Source organism: Anomaloglossus baeobatrachus, chromosome 1 (genome assembly GCF_048569485.1).
Source record: "Anomaloglossus baeobatrachus isolate aAnoBae1 chromosome 1, aAnoBae1.hap1, whole genome shotgun sequence".
Lineage (NCBI taxonomy): Eukaryota > Metazoa > Chordata > Amphibia > Anura > Aromobatidae > Anomaloglossus > Anomaloglossus baeobatrachus.
In genome coordinates this window covers 475462673-475488297 of record NC_134353.1, presented here as the reverse complement: position 1 = coordinate 475488297, position 25625 = coordinate 475462673, and positions in this window count along the sequence as shown.

Here is a 25625-nt window from a genome sequence, read left to right as displayed (position 1 = left end):
TAGATGAAGGGATCCCCTGCTGTAAAGAACAATGACTATTCCTTCACTGGCCAATGCAATTACAGATTAGATACACAACTCTGGAAAGAAGAGGACAGGCTATTTACATAATCACATTAGATGCCAAGACTACAATTGTATGAGAGAGACACATTGAGACCAGTAGCTCCCCCAAGAAAATACATGAATTACAACTAATACAACCAGGGAAATATACATATCATGACATAGTATCACAGCATATACAGTGAGAGGGTAAATTACATCTTCACAGCGCCAATTTACCGTGCCCAGAAATCACGCGGTGGCGCATACGCAGATCCATCCAACAGATCTCGCGTGAAGAGACGCCGTCAAACCAAACTGCGCACGCGCGGGAGCGGGGACGCGTCACCATAGCTCCCGCGCGTGCGCGTGGTACCAGACAGCGGCAACAGCACGGAGATGAGCAGAGGACCTGGGCATGCGCACATGAATGCCGGGGACGGACAGGTCAGATGCAATGATGGTATACATTTGCTTTGCAATTAAAGGGGCACTACACAAAGGGTTATTCCAAAGTGTCCGTGTGCTTATATGAAAATTTTGCCTATGAATAAGGGGAAAACCAAATACAAAAACCAGCATTAGAAAAGTAGGACCAAAGAAAAATTTAAAATCAATAGTTAAAAACACAAACAAGAATTACAGTGGGACAGTGATGATCACTCGGAGGATGTCACAACTAGGCTATATGTGTAATAAGGCGTAAGTTACAAGAATGGAGCAAAACTAACAGATTCATTCAGACCCATAGGGGTCATGGTATTCAATGTAAGGATCCATTTTGTTTCGCATTGTGCCAAGCGCTTTCTAAGGTCACCACCCCTGATCCCCCCGTCTATCACATCAATGCCTCTAATTTGTAAGTGTGAGGGGTCACAGGAATGGTGAGACTTAAAATGCCTTGGCAGTGTTTTTAATAATGTGGTGTCAGTTATTGCCTTGGCTGCAGAAATGTCCCTAACGTGTTCCCTAACCCTAATGCGAAGCTCACGTGATGTGAGCCCCACATAAGTCAGGGGACAGGTGCAGGTGGCAAAGTATACCACATGTGTGGTTCCACACGTGATGTATTGTTTGATGTTAAAGTTTCTCTTGCCATCTGAAGAATAGAACTGCGTGCTACGAGTGACATTTCTGCAGGCAAGGCAATGACCACAAGGGAAGCAGCCCTGTAATGGGCCCCTAGAGCCGAAGATGTTAGTTTTGGGGGGGACATAATGGCTTCTGACCAAGAGATCTCTCAAGTTTTTTGCTCGCCTCGATGTCATTGATGGGCGGCCTGTGAGGTTATTGGCCAATACCGGATCGGTTAATAAGACCGACCAGTGTTTAGTTATTATATCACGCATAGTGTTCCACCTCTCGTTGTAAGTACCAATGAATCGTATCACTGGATCATGGGCTTCTAATTTTTTGGGGGCCTGAGCGAGTAGTTGTGCCCTCGGGGTAGTCCTGGCTCTATGGTAACCATGTTTAATGGTTCTATTGCTGTAACCCCTGTCCAAAAATCGGGCCCTGAGATCGGATGATTGTGTCTCAAAATTGGTGTCAGAGGAACATATCCGCTTCATTCTAAGGAATTGGCCGGTCGGGATGGCACGGATGGTAGATGGGTTATGGGCAGAGGACGCATGCAGTAGCGCATTGACCGATGTATCCTTGCGGAAAACATCAGTCTGGATTGACCCCCTGTCGCCAACTGTAATTTTGACGTCCAGGAAGTCAATCATGCGACTACTGCATTTATACGTAAGTTTGATGTTAAATTTGTTTTTATTCAATTGCCCCATAAATCGATCAAGCTGCTCCACCGGACCCTGCCACACAAAAAGAACATCGTCAATAAAGCGATACCAGCACTGCACATGGGCTGAGGCCCCCACACCTCCGTCACCGAACACCAACCTCTCCCAATATCCCAGGAAGAGGCCGGCATACGAAGGCGCACAGGCCGCGCCCATGGCAGTGCCACGCTTCTGTAAATAAAAATAATCTTTAAACACAAAAAAGTTCTGTGTCAGGATGAAGTGGAGCAGCTCTAAGATCAATTCACCCATATCATCACCCCGACCGGATGCTTCCAAGAAGAAGCGGACAGCTCTCAACCCATCCTCATGTGCAATACATGTATACAGACCTTCTACATCAGCAGTAACAATGATCATATCTTCCTCTAAAAAGATACCGTCAATGCGCCTTAGGACGTCCGTCGTGTCACGGACATAGGACGGAAGTGTTTCTACCAAAGGTTGAAGGTAGTAATCAATGAATTTGCATATAGGGTCACACATTCCCTCCATGCCGGACACGATCGGGCGCCCAGGCGGGTTGACGGCATCTTTATGTATCTTAGGTAGGATGTAGAAGGTCGGTATTTTGGGGTACTTCCTACAGAGTCCATCATACATTTTCTTATCAATCAGTCCGATCTCAAGGGCCCTTTCAAGGATCACAGCAAGTTCACTCATGTATTTATCCAAGGGATTAGATGGAAGCTTCATATATGTTGTCTTTTCACGCAACTGTCTTGTTACCTCACGCTCATATTTTTCAACTGACATAATTACAATGTTCCCCCCCTTGTCTGCAGGTTTTATAACAATATCCGAGTAACCCTGTAGTTCAGAGAGGGCTTTTCTCTGTTTATGGGTTAGGTTGTCTCGTCTTCTTTTAGTATCAATTTTCCTGAAGTCCTCGCTAACCAACCTCACGAATATATCTACCGCAGGGCACAATGAAAAGGGGGGGAACTTTGTAGATCTAGGTAAGAGCGATTGAGGAAACGCACCTGTTAACGGAGCCTCTTGCTCCTGGAGCAATTCTTCCAGATTTTTAATGGCTTCCCTTTCGGCTTGGCTATCCGTCACGGAGTCCTTCTTATGAAAAAGTTTTTTTAAAATTAATTTTCGTGCAAATAGATTAACATCTTTCAGAGCTGTAACAAGATGGAAAGAGTTAGATGGAGCAAATGTCAGGCCTCGGGAGAGGACCTCAATCTGAGCAGCGGAGAGGGTACGTTCAGATAGATTAATTACCTGTAGTTTGTTCCCTTGTTTTTTATTTTTACCAAGGGGAACAAATTGTCGATTACGTTGTTTAACACGATCACCCACTGTTTCCACAGGTATGTTAGAGCTCTCCGATGCCCCGGAGGAGGACCCCTCGTCCGAGGTCTGGGATGCCAGAGATGTGGATCTGGAACGTTGATTCTTATATGGACGAGTGGACTGACGTCCTCTTGTATATTCCATTTTCCATCTATATGCCTTATTAGAGGAGTAATCTAATAAATCCCTGTTAAGTTTTTTAATTTTATACATTTTAATTTCCTTCTCCCACTTCTCTAGTTCTTTTTCCATCTCTGAATTGAATCGAGTTATGGTTGAAGCATCACACTTATCAGTGATGGTTTTATCCAAAGCTTCCAACTCGCTTTCAATTTGCGTCAAGGAGCGGGAATTGTGGTCACACAACGGGGTCAGGAACCCTTTTGAGCACGTTTGTGCTAATGTTTCCCATTTACTTCTAAATTCATCGTCTTCGACAGGGAAGGACGGGAAAACTTGTACCCTAAGGCCCCGGGGGACCAGGTCCCTTTCCAAATATTTATTCAAAAACGCCCGATTCCACCAAAGCTTCATTCTCTTTTTGGAAAGATCTTTATACTTATGAATAAGGACATCATCCGAGTGGGCACCAACTGACCCGCTGTTAAAGTCACCATCACTTTTCATTACATCATCCAATATAGAGAGCCAGGTGTTGTCTCTGGCTCTAAAATTCATGCTGGTTCTGGTATGAGCTGTGAAAAACACAGAAAAGATCAGTATATAAACAGAAGACCAGAAAACCATGCTCAAGAAAATCCCGGGGGTCCTAAGTGTCTGAGGGCCACACGGGTAGCACAAACTCATGATTAAGCATAAACAAGGAGAACAGACGAGTTTTTGAAGTGCAAAGAATACATATTTATTCAGGGTGAAGGTGACAGAACTTGTGAGCATTAATAAAAATATATAAAAACCTGGACCACACCAGGGTTTGCATCCATATAAGGACTAGATCGCAGTCATAGAAACAATCAGATGCGTATATGCACTTAGATATTCTGTGTAAATAATAACACTATCTCATATGTGGCAATGATGTGGTATGTCAGCCACATATAAGGCTTTAAATAGCATAGAAACCGCATATGATGACAGTGTATAACATTACAACAATAATATGACAAAAAGCTGTGACCACATGGCACACAGGCCAGCAATAACACTTTAATACATTTGAGGAGGTCCGGACACTTTCCCACGTATAGTATTGCTCCTACAGTTCAGGAGTCGCACCCTTGGTAACAAATAACACTATCTCATGTGTGGCCAAAATATGTCTATCACATGTAAAGCTTAATTTGCCTAGAAGCCACACATGATTATAGTGTTTCCATTACAGCATATTATGGCAACTATTACAGCACATTATGAAAATAACCGTAACCATATGGTACACATGCCAGTAGTACAGGGTGTAAAAGGTTGATATACCAAGGGGAGTCCGGAGACTATCCTACGTGTGGAGTCGCTCCTAAAAACCAGGAGTTATGCCAATAATTTGCCGGCAGAGATCCAAATGGTCTACAACATATGAGACTTAAATAGCATATAGACCACAAAGGGTTATAAATGCAACATCACAGAATATTAAAACAGTGGCTGCGGACGAGTAGTACACACACCAGCAATACAAAAACTAAACAGGGTTAATAACCAGGGAAGGTCCGAGGGCTTTCCCTCACATGATGTCACTCCTATAGATCAGGAGTCATACCCTAGATTGCTGGATAAAGTCCAATGTATAAGCTGTGGATGCACACTGGTGGTCCAGGGTCGTGGTCCCCAAGCTGCCCGACGTACGTTTCGATAGAAGTAATCTTATTCTTCTTCAGGGGTTAGGGGTGCCGTGGTATGCAGTCCAAACTTGCCGGTTTTTAAATAGTGGCGCCAATTTACCGTGCCCGGAAATCACGCGGTGGCGCATGCGCAGATCCATCCAGCAGATCTCGCGTGAAGAGATGCCGTCAAACCAAACTGCGCACGCGCGGGAGCGGGGACGCGTCACCATAGCTCCCGCGCGTGCGCGAGGTACCAGACAGCGGCAATAGCACGGAGATGAGCAGAGGACCCGGGCATGTGCACATGAATGACGGGGACGGACAGGTCAGATGCAATGATGGTATACATTTGCTTTGCAATTAAAGGGGCACCACACAAAGGGTTATTCCAAAGTGTCCGTGTGCTTATATGAAAATTTTGCCTATGAATAAGGGGAAAACCAAATACAAAAACCAGCATTAGAAAAGTAGGACCAAAGAAAATTGATGATGTAGAAGGTCTGTATACATGTATTGCACATGAGGATGGGTTGAGAGCTGTCCGCTTCTTCTTGGAAGCATCCGGTCGGGGTGATGATATGGGTGAATTGATCTTAGAGCTGCTCCACTTCATCCTGACACACAACTTTTTTGTGTTTAAAGATTATTTTTATTTACAGAAGCGTTGCACTGCCATGGGCGCGGCCTGTGCGCCTTCGTATGCCGGCCTCTTCCTGGGATATTGGGAGAGGTTGGTGTTCGGTGACGGAGGTGTGGGGGCTTCAGCCCATGTGCAGTGCTGGTATCGCTTTATTGACGATGTTCTTTTTGTGTGGCAGGGTCCGGTGGAGCAGCTTGATCGATTTATGGGGCAATTGAATAAAAACAAATTTAACATCAAACTTACGTATAAATGCAGTAGTCGCATGATTGACTTCCTGGACGTCAAAATTACAGTTGGCGACAGGGGGTCAATCCAGACTGATGTTTTCCGCAAGGATACATCGGTCAATGCGCTACTGCATGCGTCCTCTGCCCATAACCCATCTACCATCCGTGCCATCCCGACCGGCCAATTCCTTAGAATGAAGCGGATATGTTCCTCTGACACCAATTTTGAGACACAATCATCCGATCTCAGGGCCCGATTTTTGGACAGGGGTTACAGCAATAGAACCATTAAACATGTTTACCATAGAGCCAGGACTACCCCAAGGGCACAACTACTCGCTCAGGCCCCCAAAAAATTAGAAGCCCATGATCCAGTGATACGATTCATTGGTACTTACAACGAGAGGTGGAACACTATGCGTGATATAATAACTAAACACTGGTCGGTCTTATTGACCGATCCGGTATTGGCCAATAACCTCACAGGCCGCCCATCAATGACATCGAGGCGAGCAAAAAACTTGAGAGATCTCTTGGTCAGAAGCCATTATGTCCCCCCCAAAACTAACATCTTCGGCTCTAGGGGCCCATTACAGGGCTGCTTCCCTTGTGGTCATTGCCTTGCCTGCAGAAATGTCACTCGTAGCACGCAGTTCTATTCTTCAGATGGCAAGAGAAACTATAACATCAAACAATACATCACGTGTGGAACCACACATGTGGTATACTTTGCCACCTGCACCTGTCCCCTGACTTATGTGGGGCTCACATCACGTGAGCTTCGCATTAGGGTTAGGGAACACGTTAGGGACATTTCTGCAGCCAAGGCAATAACTGACACCACATTATTAAAAACACTGCCAAGGCATTTTAAGTCTCACCATTCCTGTGACCCCTCACACTTACAAATTAGAGGCATTGATGTGATAGACGGGGGGATCAGGGGTGGTGACCTTAGAAAGCGCTTGGCACAATGCGAAACAAAATGGATCCTTACATTGAATACCATGACCCCTATGGGTCTGAATGAATCTGTTAGTTTTGCTCCATTCTTGTAACTTACGCCTTATTACACATATAGCCTAGTTGTGACATCCTCCGAGTGATCATCACTGTCCCACTGTAATTCTTGTTTGTGTTTTTAACTATTGATTTTAAATTTTTCTTTGGTCCTACTTTTCTAATGCTGGTTTTTGTATTTGGTTTTCCCCTTATTCATAGGCAAAATTTTCATATAAGCACACGGACACTTTGGAATAACCCTTTGTGTGGTGCCCCTTTAATTGCAAAGCAAATGTATACCATCATTGCATCTGACCTGTCCGTCCCCGGCATTCATGTGCGCATGCCCGGGTCCTCTGCTCATCTCCGTGCTGTTGCCGCTGTCTGGTACCTCGCGCACGCGCGGGAGCTATGGTGACGCGTCCCCGCTCCCGCGCGTGCGCAGTTTGGTTTGACGGCGTCTCTTCACGCGAGATCTGCTGGATGGATCTGCGCATGCGCCACCGCATGATTTCCGGGCACGGTAAATTGGCGCCACTATTTAAAAACCGGCAAGTTTGGACTGCATACCACGGCACCCCTCACCCCTGAAGAAGAATAAGATTACTTCTATCGAAACGTACGTCGGGCAGCTTGGGGACCACGACCCTGGACCACCAGTGTGCATCCACAGCTTATACATTGGACTTTATCCAGCAATCTAGGGTATGACTCCTGATCTATAGGAGTGACATCATGTGAGGGAAAGCCCTCGGACCTTCCCTGGTTATTAACCCTGTTTAGTTTTTGTATTGCTGGTGTGTGTACTACTCGTCCGCAGCCACTGTTTTAATATTCTGTGATGTTGCATTTATAACCCTTTGTGGTCTATATGCTATTTAAGTCTCATATGTTGTAGACCATTTGGATCTCTGCCGGCAAATTATTGGCATAACTCCTGGTTTTTAGGAGCGACTCCACACGTAGGATAGTCTCCGGACTCCCCTTGGTATATCAACCTTTTACACCCTGTACTACTGGCATGTGTACCATATGGTTACGGTTATTTTCATAATGTGCTGTAATAGTTGCCATAATATGCTGTAATGGTACACACTATAATCATGTGTGGCTTCTAGGCAAATTAAGCTTTACATGTGATAGACATATTTTGGCCACACATGAGATAGTGTTATTTGTTACCAAGGGTGCGACTCCTGAACTGTAGGAGCAATACTATACGTGGGAAAGTGTCCGGACCTCCTCAAATGTATTAAAGTGTTATTGCTGGCCTGTGTGCCATGTGGTCACAGCTTTTTGTCATATTATTGTTGTAATGTTATACACTGTCATCATATGCGGTTTCTATGCTATTTAAAGCCTTATATGTGGCTGACATACCACATCATTGCCACATATGAGATAGTGTTATTATTTACACAGAATATCTAAGTGCATATACGCATCTGATTGTTTCTATGACTGCGATCTAGTCCTTATATGGATGCAAACCCTGGTGTGGTCCAGGTTTTTATATATTTTTATTAATGCTCACAAGTTCTGTCACCTTCACCCTGAATAAATATGTATTCTTTGCACTTCAAAAACTCGTCTGTTCTCCTTGTTTATGCTTGATCATGGCAGCGTCTATGTGACAGCTGACATGATCAACCCATAAGTAAAGTGAATAAAACACAGACACCGAAAAATCCTTTATTTTAAATAAAACAAACAAGCCTCGTTCACCATTTTATTAACCCCTCCCGCACCAAAGCTCCGGCGTAATCCACAGCTCCGGCGTAATCCACAGGTCCTGCGCTGCTTCCATCCAGCCGCGACTGTCACAGCGCTGAATGAAAGCAGCAGACAGCAGAGGTAATTACCGGTCATTTCCCACGACCGGTAATGTGAACTCACTGCCGACCGTGGGAAATGCAGCGATCTGTCCTCTATCTATCCCTCTATCTATCCCTCTATCTGTCTGTCTATCTATCCCTCTATCTATTCTTCTGTCTATCTACTATCTCAGAATTAAATGACTTTTTTTTTTTTTCTTCAATGTGCTTTATTGCATTGAATGCAATAAAGCACATCCCAACCCGCACGCGGCAAAACCGCGGCAATACCGCGAACAAAACCGCGGTAAAACCGCGGCAAACCGCATGCGGTTTTCGGGTGCGGTTTCCCGCGGTTTTTTTTACCGCGGGTGCGGTAATCTTTGAGAGCATGCGGAATTTTCTCAAGAAAATTCCATTTCCCAGTGCGCACAAGGCCTTAGAAGAGTTTGCTAGGTATTTGTCATTATATGTGGAGCTGGATACTTCATTGGATGCTTCCTCCTTGGTTTCTGAGGTCTGCAGAATTAGGCAGTCTCACTCATTCTCCACCCGAGAGACAAAGCGGTCACATTTTTCTCTGTATCACTGCCTTGACTATATTTTCCTATCTCAGCCTCTTAGATCGGTCACCCAAAACATATAAAACAAATCTTTTGTCAGATCATGCTATGGTCATGACTGATATACAGAGAATTTTTGTCAGTACAAAAACATACATAAACACCACCAATTAAATAAATATAAGCTTAATCTATAACTATATAGGGGTGTATACATGCTGGACAAGATAATACACCCCCGGTAACAAAATATCAAACCAGAATAAAGTGAGATATTGTCTAAATAATTAAAATTTTATTATCAATAAAAATTTACAACTGATAAATAGTTAAGTGACAACAAAAAAAAATCCTAAAAGAGGCGTGAATGGGGAAAATGAAATACTCACATGAAAAAATATACTACATAAGATACATAGAGCAGGAGTCACATATCAAAGTGCAGGGGTAATATGTAAAAAAATTGGTAATTAAATAAATTCACGAATAAATAATAAGTTGCAGATACGCAAATTGATGTTAAACCGGACAAAGGATAAATAAAATAAATGAATTAATAAATTAGCTATAATATCAATAAACTATTTCATATCAATAAATTATGCCCAGGAATGTTGCACTTGAAATATCACAATCTATATTGCACCATAAATCATTACATGTAGCAGAAAAACAAGTCTATTACACATCAAAAAGGTTTAGGCTATGTGCGCACTAGAAATGTGAAGTTTCTCAAGAAAATTTCTTGAGAAACTTCTGGGAGTGAAAGATTTCCGGACCTCCGGAAAAAATCCGCACCAAATCCGCATGCGGATTTGCCGCGGATTAGCTGCGGAATTGCCGCGATTTTCCCGCGGGTGGTTCCCTGCGGATTTTTGCAGGCTGTACTGCCGAAATCCGCAGGGTACCTGCGGAAATAATGGACATGTTCATTTTCTCAAGAAAGTTTCTCGAGAAGGAAATTTCTTGAGAAAAATCCGCACCAGTGCGCACAGCTATTTTTTTTACCATAGAATTTGCTGGGAAATGTCCGCACAAAGATTGCAGACATTTCTCAAGAAATTTCCACGGCAAATCCACGAGTAAATCCGCTAAAGTTTGGACACACCTTCTCATTCAAAGAGTTTTCTTTATTTTCATGACTCTGAAAATTGTAGATTCACATTGAAGGCATCAAAACTATGAATTAAAACATGTGGAATTAAATACTTAACAAAAAAGTGTGAAACAACTGAAAATATGTCTTATATTCTAGGTTCTTCAAAGTAGCCACCTTTTGCTTTGATTACTGCTTTGCACACTCTTGGCATTCTCTTGATGAGCTTCAAGAGGTAGTTACCGGAAATGGTTTTCACTTCACAGGTGTGCCCTGTCAGGTTTAATAAGTGAGATTTATTGCCTTATAAATGGGGTGGGACCATCAGTTGTGTTGTGCAGATGTCTGGTGGATACACAGCTGATAGTCCTACTGAATAGACTGTTAGAATTTGTATTATGGCAAGAAAAAAGCATGTAGTATACAGACCAATATAGCACAGTACAGACCCAAATAGCATTAGGCACCTTTATGTAGTATACAGCCCCATATAGCACAGTACAGACCCAGATAGTATTAGGCACCTTTATGTAGTATACAGCCCGTACACAGCACAGTGTAGACTCAGATAGCATTAGGCATCCTCATGTAGGATACAGACCAATATAGCACAGTACAGACCCAAATAGCATTAGGCACCTTCATGTAGTATACAGCCCCATATAGCACAGTACAGATCCAGATAGTATTAGGCATCATGTAGTATACAGTCATATATGGCACATACAGACCCAGATAGCATTAGGCACCTTCATGTAGTACACAGCCCGTACATAGCACAGTGCAGACCCAGATAGCATTAGGCACCCTCATGTAGTATACAGACCAATATAGCAGAGTACATACCGAGATAGTATTAGGCACCTTCATATAGTATATAGTCCCCATGGTTGTCTGGCCACAGTGACTAGTACATACTCACTTCTCTTCGTTCCCCCCGCTGCTACGGTCTGCTCAGTGCGTCCACTGTTGTCGCTCTGACCTCACTGCAGGCGCGCGGTGGTGACGTCAAAAGAGGGGTACCAACAATTTTGACCACGTGTAAAAGTGGCAAAACATGAAAAAATATAAATGTTGTATTGCTGTATCGCTGTAATCATACTTACTCGAAGAATAATCAGATTGAAGTCATCACATTTACGACATGGTGAACAGCATAAAAAAAAAAAACACCCAAATCCTGGAATGCTGTTTTTCCTTGATTCTGCCTCACGAAAAGCGGAATAAAAACAATTATGTAGCCCAAAGTGGTACCAATAAACACTCCAAGTCATCCCGCAAAAAAACAAGCCCTCACATGACTGTCGGCAGAGAAATGAAAAAAAAAAATTATAGCCTTCAAGATACAGCGATGCAAAAACTTTATTTTGTAAAACAGCTGGTTTTTTTTAGTGTGATAGTCGCCAAACCTAAAAAGAAACCTATATAAATCTAATATTATTGTAATCGTACTGATCAGGATCTGGAGGGAGGGAGGGAGGGTAGTGGAGCAAATAAGGAGATAGAGCAGATAGAGACAGGGAGACGGTAGGGGTCAATGAAGGAATAGGGGGGAGATGGGACATACAAGGAATGTAGGGAGGCTAGGAGTAATCAATGTATTAATAGTATTAAATGTCTACTGGTAAATGCAAGAAGTCTTGTAAACAAAATGAATTGGAGAGTCTTATGTTAACCATGGATTATGATGTGGTGGGCATTACGGAAAACTGGCTGGATGAAAGCCATGACTGGGTGACAAACATACAGGCTTATACTACATTCAGGAAGGAGAGGAAAGACAAAAAAAGGTGGTAGGGTGTGTATAATTATCAAATGTAACCTAAAACCTGTGTTGAATGATGACATTGGGGGGAACTGCAATAATGTAGAGTCAGTATGGGTAAATGTACATGGGGAGGGGAATAATGGAAAAATTCTAATTGGAGTTTTCTATAAGCCTCCTAACATACCTGAACAAATAGAAGGTGAAGTGCTGGAACAAATTGAAAATGCAGCTAATAATATTAATCGGGTTCTTATTATGGGGGATTTCAACTATCCAGACATACAGTCATATGAAAAAGTTTGGGCACCCCTATTAATGTTAACCTTTTTTCTTTATAACAATTTGGGTTTTTACAACAGCTATTTCAGTTTCATATATCTAATAACTGATCGACTGAGTAATATTTCTGGATTGAAATGAGGTTTATTGTACTAACAGAAAATGTGCAATCCGCATTTAAACAAAATTTGACCGGTGGTAAAGTATGGGCACCTCAACATAAAAGTGACATTAATATTTTGTAGATCCTCCTTTTGCAAAAATAACAGCCTCTAGTCGCTTCCTGTAGCTTTAAATGAGTTCCTGGATCCTGGATGAAGGTATATTTGACCATTCCGGTTTACAAAACAATTCCAGTTCAGTTAAGTTTGATGGTCGCCGAGCATGGACAGCATGCTTCAAATCATCCCACAGATTTTCAATGATATTCAGGTCTGGGCACTGGGATGGCCATTTCAGAACATTGTAATTGATCCTCTGCATGAACGCCTGAGTAGATTTGTAGCGGTGTTTTGGATCATTGTCTTGCTGAATTATCCATCCCTTGCGTAACTTCAACTTCGTCACTGATTCTTGCACATTATTGTCAAGAATCTGCTGATACTGAGTTGAATCCATGCAACCCTCAACTTTAACAAGATTCCCGGTGCCAGCATTGGCCACACAGCCCCAAAGCATGATGGAACCTGTGACGGGAGTGTACAACAGAGCAAAGGATGGACGAGGCCGAGGGACGATCCAACAGGTTTATTCACAAGAACACTGGAAAAGCACACGATAAGTCCACGTAAAACAGATTCGGGGGCCCTTCCCGACAATCCTCGGACCGGATAACAAAGCAATCGTCCTTACAGTAGTCCAAAGAGTTCCACACAATCCCACGGGCCGCCACACAGGCCTAGCTCCGTCCGTGTCCACAGCCACCCAGGCTGGAGCTCCTTCCTCTATTTAGTTTCAGCTCACTCTGAAGTTACAAAAAGGGAAATGCATTGTCTGTGCTCCATGACCAGCCCACCATGTTTGTTCAGGGGGTAGGGGTCACACATCCTATCATCAATGGTTTGGTCCATCACAGGGCTCCGATATGTCTGCCAGCCACCTTAGATGAAGGGATCCCCTGCTGTGCAGCACAATGACTATTCCTTCACTGGCCAATGCAATTACAGACTAGATACACAACTCTGGATAGAAGAGGACAGGCTATTTACATAATCACATTAGATGCCAAGACTACAATTGTATGAGAGAGACACATTGAGACCAGTAGCTCCCCCAAGAAAATACATGAATTACAACTAATACAACCAGGGAAATATACATATCATGACATAGTATCACAGCATATACAGTGAGAGGGTAAATTACATCTTCACAATCCCTCCCCCTCCCAACTTGTGTAAGTACTAGGGATCTCTACAGGTCACTGGTTAAGTACACACAGGCAGAGCGTTACTTACATGTGGCTTCATGCAGCCACGAATTGGCATCGTAGCTCTCCCACATCATTGCCCAGGAGAACAGCTGCAGGCAGACCACCCATCACCCCAACCACACATCGCCTGACCCCAAAACCAAAGTTCAGATCCACAGTGGCTGTGGGAATAGTCCTCCATTGTCCACCAGCCAGTTCAATGACAATCCCAGGTCCTCTATGGATTGCCTCAGGCCGAACCACTCGGGGATCAGCCAGTGTGAGGAAAGCACCCGAGTCACAAAATCCAACAAGTCTCTGTCCATCCAGCACAACCTCCTGCAAGTGCTTACCTCGATGAGCAGAAGTCGTCATAACTGCGGGTCGCACCCCGTAAACTCCTGGTGGTGCAACATGGGGGGCTGAGTCACTAGCCCAGTCCTCACATAGCGGTGCCACATCTTCCTCCATGGCACTGGGCTGTAAATAATTAACAATCCGATTGGGTGCAGGATCAGTCCTCATTTGAACAGCTGGGCAGGAGACTTGCCGATGCCCTGGCTGTCCACATTGATAGCATCTGCGCTGGGTCTCCCTCCTTCCAAGGCGTCCTCTTGGGTAAGGGGTAGGGGAACTTGGAGGCCGGCTCCCACCTGAAGGTGCTGTAGGGGTTTGAGGATGATTCCTCCATGGGCTGGCTGGGCATGAGGCCTGCAAATGCCCGGGACCCCGGCGTATTCCAGAAAGTGCAGTAGAAGCAACTGGAGGCACATTAACACGGGTATCAACATGTGGTGGCTTAGAGGAACGGGGAACAATGGGGACAGAATAACTGGGGGCATCCGGTGTTGTGGAGCTGTTAGGCGTCTCTCCATCCTCCAACAGAACCCTCCACTAAGGCTTGATAGTGAGCACCTCATCAGCTAGAGCAGCAGCTTCCTCCACTGTCGCTGGTTTTCTCTCACGCACCCATTCCCGGATCTCAGCGGGGCACTGGACAAAGAATTGTTCTTTTAGGATGACCTGCAGGAAGGTCCCCCAAGATAAGGCCTCCTCTGCCTCCAGCCAGCGATTACATATTTGTTTGAGTCTATGAGCATATATCTTAAAAGACACTTCCCCATCACAGGCTAAAGCACGGAACTGAGTCCTGTAAGTGTCTGGGGTCACAGCATAATGTTCTAGAATAGTCTGTTTAATATCCGCATACTCACAGTTCCACAGAGGGTCCATAGCTCTATAGGCTTCAGCAGCTCCCCCCTCTAGGAGCCCAACCAGATGCCGGACACGCTCCCTGTCCGGGACTTCCATTAATCGACACTGATGCTCAAAGTCCTGGAAGAAGCCCTCAATGTCGCCTGCAGCCTCATTAAACGGCTTAAAGTCTTTGCGGGACACCCTGGGAAGTTCCCTCATGGTAGGTGCTGGGGTTACAGTCTGTCTGGAGCCTCTAGCTGCTTCCACAGCAAGCCTCCTCTCCAGCAATGCCCTCTCCTTAGCTCCGCGAATAGCCTCCCTCTTATCTTCTATGGTGGCCTCATCTCCAAGCAGTGCCATTTCCTCCTCATACCACACAATCCATTGACTTTTTTGGGTATTTACCTCCAGCTCCCGTCTTTCCTCCCTTTGCTGTGGAAATTGTTCCTCGGTGCCATCTTGCAGGCAAGCGTTTTCCAATGCCTCAATTAGTTGCTCCTTAGAGAGTCCTTTGTAACCGACTCCTAATTCACGGGCCATTGTTTGTAGGCTCACCACAGTCCAGTTCTTGTACTCTGAGGTTCTGATTCCAGATGTTAATGGGCCGTTGCCCTCCTTTCCTTCTGCTCTGATCCCAGCGCTGCCAACCAGTTTGTGACGGGAGTGTACAACAGAGCAAAGGATGGACGAGGCCGAGGGACGATCCAACAGGTTTATTCACAAGAACACTGGAACAGCACACGATAAGTCCACGTAAAACAGATTCGGGGGCCCTTCCCGACAATCCTCGGACCGGATAACAAAGCAATCGTCCTTACAGTAGTCCAAAGAGTTCCACACAATCCCACGGGCCGCCACACAGGCCTAGCTCCGTCCGTGTCCACAGCCACCCAGGCTGGAGCTCCTTCCTCTATTTAGTTTCAGCTCACTCTGAAGTTAAAAAAAGGGAAATGCATTGTCTGTGCTCCTTGACCAGCCCACCATGTTTGTTCAGGGGGTAGGGGTCACACATCCTATCATCAATGGTTTGGTCCATCACAGGGCTCCGATATGTCTGCCAGCCACCTTAGATGAAGGGATCCCCTGCTGTGCAGCACAATGACTATTCCTTCACTGGCCAATGCAATTACAGACTAGATACACAACTCTGGATAGAAGAGGACAGGCTATTTACATAATCACATTAGATGCCAAGACTACAATTGTATGAGAGAGACACATTGAGACCAGTAGCTCCCCCAAGAAAATACATGAATTACATCTAATACAACCAGGGAAATATACATATCATGACATAGTATCACAGCATATACAGTGAGAGGGTAAATTACATCTTCACAGAACCTCCACCAAATTTTACTGTGGGTAGCAAGTGCTTTTCTTGGAATGCCGTGTTTTTTTGCCTCCATGCATAACGCCTTTTTGTATGACCAAACAACTCAATCTTTCTTTCATCAGTCCACAGGACCTTCTTCCAAAATTTAACTGGCTTGTCCAAAGGTGCTTTTGCATACCTCAGGCGACTGTTTGTGGCGTGCTTGCAGAAACTGCTTCTTTCGCATCACTCTCCCATACAGCTTCTCCTTGTGCAACGTGCGCTGTATTTTTGACCGATGCACATTGACACCATCTGCAGCAAGATGAAGCTGCAGGTCTTTGGAGGTGGTCTGTGGATTGTCCTTGACTGTTCTCACCATTCTTCTTCTCTGCCTTTCTGATATTTTTCTTGGCCTGCCACTTCTGGGCGTAACAAGAACTGTACCTGTGTTCTTCCATTTCCTTACTATGTTCCTCACAGTGGAAACTGACAGTTTAAATCTCTGAGACAACTTTTTGTATCCTTCCCCTGAACAACTATGTTGAATAATCTTTGTTTTCAGATCATTTGAGAGTTGTTTTGAGGAGCCCATGATGCCACTCTTCATAGGAGATTCAAATAGGAGAATAACTTGCAAGTGGCCACCTTAAATACCTTTTCTCATGATTGGATACACCTGCCTATGAAGTTCAAAGCTCAATGAGGTTACAAAACCAATTTAGTGCTTTAGTAAGTCAGTAAAAAGTAGTTAGGAGTGTTCAAATCAAGAAATTGATAAGGGTGCCCATACTTTTGCACCGGTCAAATTTCAAATCACCAATAACATTAAAATAAATCCCAAAATCTTTTATAAATACATTAATGCCAAAAGGAAAACAAAGGATAGTATTGGCCCCTTAAAATATAACAAGTTAGTTATAGAGGAGAAACATAAGACTGAGATATTAAATAGGCATTTTTCATCCGTGTTCACCAAAAAACTGACTGTACCAGGCATCATTCAACAAGTGAAAAATCAAAGTTCACCACCCGATATAATTAATTTAACACAAGAAGAAGTACGCCTGCGTCTGAGTAAATTAAACATTGGCAAATCCCCAGGGCTAGATGACATTCATTCACGAATATTGAGGGAATTGAGCTCCATAATCGACAGACCGCTGTATCACATCTTTTTAGACTCGCTTGTAACAGGGTTGGTGCCTCAGGATTGGAGGATTGCTGATGTGATACCGATATTAAGAAAGGTAAGAGGGTAGATCCAGGCAACTACCGTCCAGTAAGCCTGACATCAGTAGTATGCAAAGTTTTTGAGGGCATTTTAAGGGATGACATGCAAAAATATATTGCAGAAAATAATATAATAACCGACAGACAGCATGGATTCATGAAAGATAAGTCGTGTCTAACCAACCTGTTGGGGTTCTATGAAGGGGTAATTGCAAACCTGGATATTGGTAATGCAGCTGATGTGATTTATTTGGATATTGCATAGGTATTTAATACTGTACCACATAATAGCCTTATGCTAAAGCTCCAGAAGCAAGGACTAGGGGAAACTATATGCAACTGGGTAAGGAATTAGCTAAAAGATAGGAAACCAAGAGTAGTCATAAATGGTACATTCTCTAAATGAGCTATAGTCAGCAGTGGAGTGCCGCAGGGATCTGTGCCAGGGCTGATTCTTTTTAATCTCTTTATTAATGACCTTGTGGATGGGATTGGTAGTAAAGTGTCAGTCTTTGCTGATGACACCAAACTATGTAGGATGTTAAAAACTGACCTTGATAGTACAATATTACAAAAAGATCTGGATAAGATGTCAGAATGGGCAGATACTTGGCAAATGAAATTTAATGTTGATAAATGTAAAGTAATGCACCTAGGACGGAGTAATCCTATAACTGCGTATACATTAAATGGAAGTAAACTCGGAAACTACAGAACAGGAGAACGACTTGGGTATTCTCATTACAAATAAGCAGATCAGCAGCACTCAATGTCAGGCAGCAGCTGCAAAAGCAAACAAGATTCTAGGGTGTATGAAAAGAGAGATTAGATCCCGTGATCCCAACGTATTGTTACCCCTGTATAAATCACTTGTAAGGCCACATCTGGAATATGGGATCCAGGTTTGGGCTCCACATTTTAAAAAGGACATTCAGAAATTAGTCAGTTCAAAGGTAGGTAACTAGACTACTACAAGGAATGGAAGGCCTCCCATATGATGACAGGTTGAAAAAGTTAGATATGTTTAGCTTAAAAAAAGACGTCTCAGAGGAGATCTCATTTATATGTATAAATACATGTGTGGTCAATATAACGGACTGGCACATGACTTATTTCTCGCAAAGACAATACTAAGGACCAGGGGGCATTCACTGCGAGTGGAAGAAAAGTGATTCCGACAGCTAAATAGGAAAGGGTTCTTTACAGTTAGAGCAGTCAGACTGTGGAATACACTACCACAAGAGGTAGTAATGGCAGATACTGTAACAACTTTATATCAGGGCTGGATGATTTCCTCAGTACACACAACATTGTTGGTTATAAATGACTTAGTGACCAATTGTAGAACTGGTGGAGGAAGGTTGAACTAGATGGATCTAGGTCTTTTTTCAACCTATGTAACTATAAGAGGAATAAATCCGCCTAATCACTTATACAGCATGGTGAATGGTGTAAATAATAGAAATAAAGACAATTCTACAACTGCTGTTGATTTGTTCATTCTGCCTCCCAAAGATCGCAGTACGGCACGGCTCACATTTATCCAGCTTTCCTCACCTTTCATAGCAAAAACCTGCTGACAGATTTCCTTTAAGGCCATATCATTAGTTCAATATGCATGATCCTAATGACAGGTTTTATTTAACTCCTTCCTGACATTGTAATTTTGTGTTTTTGTTGTCCTCAGATTACATAGCAAAATTGTGCTGACAGATTCCCTTTAAAGGGCAGTTGCCATGATTTTTATTTTTGTATTAATAACTATTTATTATATAATAAATTATTTTTAATAAATAATTGTACTGGTTTAACATTTTTTTATTTTTTCCTGCATCCACTGGGGAATGCCATTTTCACTTGCATTGTGGCTGCCTCCACCTGTGACCTGGGCACTCCCCCTTGGCTATCCAGTTCACAGCTGTCAGAGGAGATAGGCTCCGTTTTTTTAAGCCTACAGCTACACTGGGAGATTCCATTTTTTCCTGTCACCACTCAGTGTTCAGCGCGAGCGGGTAACAGTAGGTTCTGGGATGCACAGGTCTGGGTTGAGGTATCAGTGGTGAGTGAGCTGCATGAGAGGACACACACAAGCTAGGGACCCCAACGTAGAGAAATACTTTGGCGTAGTGTTGGAGCTCTATTGCATTGATCAATTCAGTAGCTAAATTTCTCTTGATTCATATGTTCATGGCAGTAATGCAGATTCCATTTTTCACATTTTCACTCTTACATATAGCTATTGGATTTTTCAAGTCAGTATTCACACAGCAGTTTCTGCTATTTCATGTATTCCCCTTACATAGTCACTGGTGTGCATACCTTATATCCCCATAGTGATTTTTTTTAGGTTTTTGCACCCAGTTCAGACTTAGAATGGTGTTCCAAACGTTATTCCTTATTGTTAGTAGTTTTTCGTTTGTGAACCCTCCCCAACCACACCTATTGCCAATCCATATCATACGCATAAATAGCCTAGGTCTCAGCTTTCCATACACGGTAAGTTTTTTAACTGCATGAGAGGACACAGACAAGCTAGGGACCCCAACGTAGAGAAATACTTTGGCGTAGTGTTGGGGCTCTATTGCATTGATCAATTCGGTAGCTAAATTTCTCTTGATTCATATGTTCATGGCAGTAATGCAGATTCCATTTTTCACATTTTCACTCTTACATATAGCTATTGGATTTTTCAAGTCAGTATTCACACAGCAGTTTCTGCTATTTCATGTATTCCCCTTACATAGTCACTGGTGTGCATACCTTATATCCCCATAGTGATTTTTTTTTAGGTTTTTGCACCAGTTCAGACTTAGAATGGTGTTCCAAACGTTATTCCTTATTGTTAGTAGTTTTTCGTTTGTGAACCCTCCCCAACCACACCTATTGCCAATCCATATCATACGCATAAATAGCCTAGGTCTCAGCTTTCCATACACGGTAAGTTTTTTAACTGCATGAGAGGACACAGACAAGCTAGGGACCCCAACGTAGAGAAATACTTTGGCGTAGTGTTGGGGCTCTATTGCATTGATCAATTCGGTAGCTAAATTTCTCTTGATTCATATGTTCATGGCAGTAATGCAGATTCCATTTTTCACATTTTCACTCTTACATATAGCTATTGGATTTTTCAAGTCAGTATTCACACAGCAGTTTCTGCTATTTCATGTATTCCCCTTACATAGTCACTGGTGTGCATACCTTATCTCCCCATAGTGATGTTTTTTAGGTTTTTGCACCCAGTTCAGATTTAGAATGGTGTTCCAAACGTTATTCCTATTTGTTAGTATTTTTTCGTTTGTGAACCCTCCCCAACCACACCTATTGCCAATCCATATCATACGCATAAATAGCCTGGGTCTCAGCTTCCCATACACGGTAGGTTTTTTAACTGCATAAGAGGACACACACAAGCTAGGGACCCCCAACGTAGAGAAATACTTTGGCGTAGTGTTGGGGCTCTATTGCATTGATCAATTCAGTAGCTAAATTTCTCTTGATTCATATGTTCATGGCAGTAATGCAGATTCCATTTTTCACATTTTCACTCTTACATATAGCTATTGGATTTTTCAAGTCAGTATTCACACAGCAGTTTCTGCTATTACATGTATTCCGCTTACATGGTCACTGGTGTGCATACCTTATCTCCCCATAGTGTTCGACAGCCTGACCTGTATGATACAACCCAGAGCTGCGTATCCGATGCCCATCATTTGTCATAAAGTGTCATGTATCTAATGTCCATATTGTGTGGTACATCCCGAAGTACCGCAAAGCTAATGCACATCATGCAATACAGCCCACAGAGATGTGTATCTAATCGCAGCACGTAACACACTGCGCATTCAATCCCAGCATGTGATACAAATTACTCTACTGCTTCCACAGAGCGTTGGGTCACACATTACACAACTGCTTCTATAGAAGTGAACAATGCAGGGTCACACATTACGTCCACTTCTATGGTCTAGTGTAGTAGTGTAATGTGACCCCGAAGCGTCCACTTCTGTGGACGCAGTAGTGAAATGTCACACCCCTCCATCCTCTTCTATGGGAGCTTAAGTGTAATGTGTGACCCTTCCTCTCTACGTCCACTTTTATGGTCTATGAAGTAGTAGTGTAGAGTGGAGGGGTCACACATTACACTTAAGGTCCCATAGAAGTGGATGGAGGGGTGGGACATTTCACTACTGCTTCCATAGAATTTGATGGAGCAGTGGGTCACACCTAACATTACTGCTTCTATAGAACTTGATGTAGCGATTTGGGGAGGGGTCACACATTACACCACTGAGCACATAGAAATGAACGCAGTAAGGGGTCACACATTACACTACCACTCACGTAGAAGTGGATATATCGGATTTGCACGTTTTAATACTGCTCCTATAGAAGTGTATGTGGTGGGGTCACACATTACACTTCTGCTGCCATGGAAGTGGGGAGTTACATATTACACTACTACTCCCATACATGTGGAGGGAGCAGGGTCACACATTATACTACTCCTCCCATAGAAGTGGATGGAGTAGGTCAAACCTTACACTACTGTTCCCAAAAATGGACAGAGCAGGCCACACATATCTAATCCTACCTTTTGTGATACACTCCACATCCAATCTGAGCACATGATGCAGCCTCTGTATCTTATCCCATCGTGTGATATACAACACCGAGCCCTGTATCCAATCCCAATATATGTGGTACAGTGAGTATCTAACCCCAGCACCACCAACTAACAGAATTGAGGGGACATCGGACATGAGCAGATGCTGCCCACATGTACTGCAGTTGTTATGTGAGCTAGCTGTACACTAGGTTTTCATGTCAAATTTCAGCAGCTGCTCCCCCTAGTGTATTAAAGGGGAAAATAACAAAACTTTTTAAGTATTTTCATATTTTACTCTATCAAAAAAGTTTTAATATATAGTTTTGGTTTTTTTAACGGAACAAGAGAGAGAAAAAAGTGGAATACAAAATTGTAGGGCATCATCAATTCAATACGAATCGACACCTTGCATACAGAACTGCTATGATTAGAACGTGTAAAACTCACAAGGCTGCGGACGTGAAGCGATACCTCATGTAGACTTTCCTACAAGTCATTGGGTATGGTGGTTGCGTGCAGTGGCCTCCACACTCACCTGACCTGACCCCATTGGACTTCTTTCTGTGAGCTCACATCAAACAGCAGGTGTATGTGACTCCTCCATCAACATTGCAGGATCTACGACGACGTATCACAGATGCTTGTGCAAACGTGTCACCTACCATATTGTACAACGTGCAGCAAGATACAGTATGCTGTCCAGAGTCCAGATGTGCATTGCAGCTAATGGTGGCCACTTTGAGCATCAAAGTTAAATGAGCGCCATATGCGTGACAACCATTCAATGATTTGGTTTGGGGGGGGTGGGGGTGTCATGGGTTTCATATCATAGCATTTCTGTATGCAAGGTGTCGATTCGTATTGAATTGATGATGCCCTACAATTTTTTAATTCACTTTTTTTCTCTATCTCATTCAGTTTTCAAGATAAAAATGCTAACTCCATTGTTTTCCACCAGGTGGCGCTATAGGTGGTTTCATTGCGTAGAGCATGGCTACTTTACTATACCTAGACACCACTTCTATACCTATAGCTGCCGCCGTTCTCAAGTTAATGGCGGTGGACAGGATATGGGTGGACACACTGTGTGTATGTGTGTATGTATGTATGTATGTATGTATGTGTGTATGTATGTATGTATGTATATACACATATATATATACACACACATCGTATTTTTCGGACTATAAGACGCACCGGACCATGAGACGCACCCTGGTTTTAGAGCAGGAAAATAAAATTTTAAGCAAAAAATGTGGTCATGACACACTGTTATGGAGCGAGGATTTGCTGCTGACACTGTTATGGGGGTAATGTCCCCAAATTCTCTACTAAGGTACCCCATCCTGGTAATGATCCTCCTGCCTTGTAAATGATCCTCCTGATTTGTATATATATGTCCCTCACCCTGCTATAGCCCCCATCCTGAAATATACTGCCATCCTGGTATGTGCTCCCATCCTGCTATATACCCCTTCCTGGCATATGGCCGCATCCTGCTATATACCCTCATCCTGCTCATAATATACCCCATCCTGGTGTATGCCCTCATCCTGCTCATAATATACCCCATCCTGGTGTATGCCCTCATCCTGCTATACACACCCATCCTGGTGTATGGCCGCATCCTGTGGCACACAAAAAATAAACGTTCATACTCACCTTTCCTCACTCCACGCAGCATCGCTCCTCATTCCGTCTGTGTCAGCAGCAGCGCCGCTGACCTGTGTGGAGCCGGCAACGATCCGAGTAGCATCGCAATGTCCTCCTGTCTCTGCCGGCCGCAGCTGTGTGTGGACACGTGAGCACAGCGATGACGTCATAGCTATGCACACTGCTACTCTCCACACACAGCCGCGGCCGGCACAGACAGGAGGACATCGTAATGCTGCAGGGATCGTGGCCGGCTCCACACTCCAGCGGTGCTGCTGGCACAGACGGAGGAGGAGCGATGCTGCAGGGAGTGAGGCAAGGTGAGTATGAACGTTTATTTAATTTTTTTGTGCCACAGGATGCAGGCCATATACCAGGATGGGTGTGTATAGCAGGATGAGGGCATATAGCAGGATGGGGGTATATTATGAGCAGGATGGGGGTATATGAGCAGGATTGGGGTATATAGCAGGATGGGGGTATATGAGCAGGATGGGGGTATATTATGAGCAGTATAAGGGTATATAGCAGGATGGGGGTATATGAGCAGGATGGGGGTATATTATGAGCAGGATGGGGGTATATTATGAGCAGGATGGGGGTATATAGCAGGATGGGAGTATATGAGCAGGATGGGAGTATATGAGCAGGATGGGGGTATATTATGACCAGTATAAGGGTATATAGCAGGATGGGGGTATATTGTGAGCAGGATAGGGAGGGGTATATTATGCGCAGGATGGGGATATATGAGCAGGATGGGGGTATATTATGAGCAGGATGGGGGTATATTATGAGCAGGATGGGGGTATATGAGCAGGATGGGGGTATATGAGCAGGAAGGGGGTATATGAGCAGGATGGGGGTATATCATGAGCAGTATAAGGGTATATAGCAGGATGGGGGTATATTATGAGCAGGATGGGGGTATATTATGAGCGGGATGGGGGTATATAGCAGGATGAGGGTATATTATGAGCAGTATAAGGGTATATAGCAAGATGGGGGTATATTATAAGCAGGATGGGGGTATATTATGACCAGTATAAGGGTATATAGCAGGATGGGGGTATATTATGAGCAGGATGGGGGTATATAGCAGGATGGGAGTATATGAGCAGGATGGGGGTATATGAGCAGGATGGGGGTATATTATGAGCAGGATGGGGGTATATTATGAGCAGGATGGGGGTATATAGCAGGATGGGAGTATATGAGCAGGATGGGGGTATATTATGACCAGTATAAGGGTATATAGCAGGATGGGGGTATATTGTGAGCAGGATAGGGAAGGGTATATTATGAGCAGGATGGGGATATATGAGCAGGATGGGGGTATATTATGAGCAGGATGGGGGTATATGAGCAGGATGGGGGTATATGAGCAGGAAGGGGGTATATGAGCAGGATGGGGGTATATCATGAGCAGTATAAGGGTATATAGCAGGATGGGGGTATATTATGAGCAGGATGGGGGTATATTATGAGCGGGATGGGGGTATATAGCAGGATGAGGGTATATTATGAGCAGTATAAGGGTATATAGCAAGATGGGGGCATATTATAAGCAGGATGGGGGTATATTATGACCAGTATAAGGGTATATAGCAGGATGGGGGTATATTATGAGCAGGATAGAGAGGTGTATATTATGAGCAGGATGGGGGTATATAGCAGGATGGGAGTATATGAGCAGGATGGGGGTATATAGCAGGATGGGAGTATATGAGCAGGATGGGGGTATATGAGCAGGATGGGGGTATATTATGACCAGTATAAGGGTATATAGCAGGATGGGGGTATATTATGAGCAGGATAGAGCGGTGTATATTATGAGCAGGATGGGGGTATATAGCAGGATGGGAGTATATGAGCAGGA